We start from the raw sequence: 2,500 nt of genomic DNA, 5'->3' as shown, positions 1-2,500 counted from the left end.
TCGCTGCTCGCTCGCGCAGCCAAAAATGGCCAGTTTTGGCCCGTTTTTGGGCCGTTTTGGCCTGTTTTTGGGCTGTTCTTGCGTCGCGCGGTGACCGTCGTGAGCGGAGCAAAATGTCAGCCATCTCAGCACCCTGGAACCCCCCGGGTGGCACAGGGCTGGATGGGGCTTTCGTATAGCAGGGACGGTGCTGCCTCTCGCTTCGCTCGCTGTCCGCCGCTCGCCGCTCGCTCGCGCAGCCAAAAATGGCCAGTTTTGTCCCGTTTTTGGGCCGTTTTGGCCTGTTTTTGGGCTGTTCTTGCGTCGCGCGGTGACCGTCGTGAGCGGAGCAAAATGTCAGCCATCTCAGCACCCTGGAACCCCCCGGGTGGCACAGGGCTGGATGGGGCTTTCGTATAGCAGGGACGGTGCTGCCTCTCGCTTCGCTCGCTGTCCGCCGCTCGCCGCTCGCTCGCGCAGCCAAAAATGGCCAGTTTTGGCCCGTTTTTGGGCCGTTTTGGCCAGTTTTTGGCCTGTTCTTGCGTCGCGCGGTGACCGTCGTGAGCGGAGCAAAATGTCAGCCATCTCAGCACCCTGGAACCCCCCGGGTGGCACAGGGCTGGATGGGGCTTTCGTATAGCAGGGACGGTGCTGCCTCTCGCTTCGCTCGCTGTTCGCCGCTCGCCGCTCGCTCGCGCAGCCAAAAATGGCCAGTTTTGGCCCGTTTTGGCCAGTTTTTGGCCTGTTTTTGCGTTGCGCGGTGACCATCTTGAGCGGAGCAAAATGTCAGCCATCTCAGCACCCTGGAACCCCCCGGGTGGCACAGGGCTGGATGGGGCTTTCGTATAGCAGGGACGGTGATGCCTCTCGCTTCGCTCGCTGTCCGCCGCTCGCTGCTCGCTCGCGCAGCCAAAAATGGCCAGTTTTGGCCCGTTTTTGGGCCGTTTTGGCCTGTTTTTGGGCTGTTCTTGCGTCGCGCGGTGACCGTCGTGAGCGGAGCAAAATGTCAGCCATCTCAGCACCCTGGAACCCCCCGGGTGGCACAGGGCTGGATGGGGCTTTCGTATAGCAGGGACGGTGCTGCCTCTCGCTTAGCTCGCTGTCCGCCGCTCGCCGCTCGCTCGCGCAGCCAAAAATGGCCAGTTTTGTCCCGTTTTTGGGCCGTTTTGGCCTGTTTTTGGGCTGTTCTTGCGTCGCGCGGTGACCGTCGTGAGCGGAGCAAAATGTCAGCCATCTCAGCACCCTGGAACCCCCCGGGTGGCACAGGGCTGGATGGGGCTTTCGTATAGCAGGGATGGTGCTGCCTCTCGCTTCGCTCGTTGTCCGCCGCTCGCCGCTCGCTCGCGCAGCCAAAAATGGCCAGTTTTGGCCCGTTTTTGGGCCGTTTTGGCCAGTTTTTGGCCTGTTCTTGCGTCGCGCGGTGACCGTCGTGAGCGGAGCAAAATGTCAGCCATCTCAGCACCCTGGAACCCCCTGGGTGGCACAGGGCTGGATGGGGCTTTCGTATAGCAGGGACGGTGCTGCCTCTCGCTTCGCTCGCTGTCCGCCGCTCGCCGCTCGCTCGCGCAGCCAAAAATGGCCAGTTTTGGCCCGTTTTGGCCAGTTTTTGGCCTGTTTTTGCGTTGCGCGGTGACCATCTTGAGCGGAGCAAAATGTCAGCCATCTCAGCACCCTGGAACCCCCCGGGTGGCACAGGGCTGGATGGGGCTTTCGTATAGCAGGGACGGTGATGCCTCTCGCTTCGCTCGCTGTCCGCCGCTCGCTGCTCGCTCGCGCAGCCAAAAATGGCCAGTTTTGGCCCGTTTTTGGGCAGTTTTGGCCAGTTTTTGGCCTGTTCTTGCGTTGCACGGTGACCGTCGTGAGCGGAGCAAAATGACAGCCATCTCAGCACCCTGGAACCCCCCGGGTGGCACAGGGCTGGATGGGGCTTTCGTATAGCAGGGACGGTGCTGCCTCTCGCTTCGCTCGCTGTCCGCCGCTCGCCGCTCGCTCGCGCAGCCAAAAATGGCCAGTTTTGGCCCGTTTTTGGGCCGGTTTGGCCAGTTTTTGGCCTGTTCTTGCGTCGCGCGGTGACCGTCGTGAGCGGAGCAAAATGTCAGCCATCTCAGCACCCTGGAACCCCCCGGGTGGCACAGGGCTGGATGGGGCTTTCGTATAGCAGGGACGGTGCTGCCTCTCGCTTCGCTCGCTGTTCGCCGCTCGCTCGCGCAGCCAAAAATGGCCAGTTTTGGCCCGTTTTTGGGCCGTTTTGGCCAGTTTTTGGCCTGTTCTTGCGTTGCGCGGTGACCGTCGTGAGCGGAGCAAAATGTCAGCCATCTCAGCACCCTGGAACCCCCCGGGTGGCACAGGGCTGGATGGGGCTTTCGTATAGCAGGGACTGTGCTGCCTCTCGCTTTGCTTGCTGTCCGTCGCTCGCCGCTCGCTCGCGCAGCCAAAAATGGCCAGTTTTGGCCCCTCTTTGGGCTGTTTTGGCCCTTTTTGGGCTGTTCTTGCGTGGCGCGGCGACCGTCGTGAGCGGAGC

The sequence above is a fragment of the Musa acuminata genome, unplaced genomic scaffold (assembly GCF_036884655.1).
Source record: "Musa acuminata AAA Group cultivar baxijiao unplaced genomic scaffold, Cavendish_Baxijiao_AAA HiC_scaffold_1136, whole genome shotgun sequence".
Lineage (NCBI taxonomy): Eukaryota > Viridiplantae > Streptophyta > Magnoliopsida > Zingiberales > Musaceae > Musa > Musa acuminata.
This window is presented reverse-complemented; position numbering follows the sequence as displayed.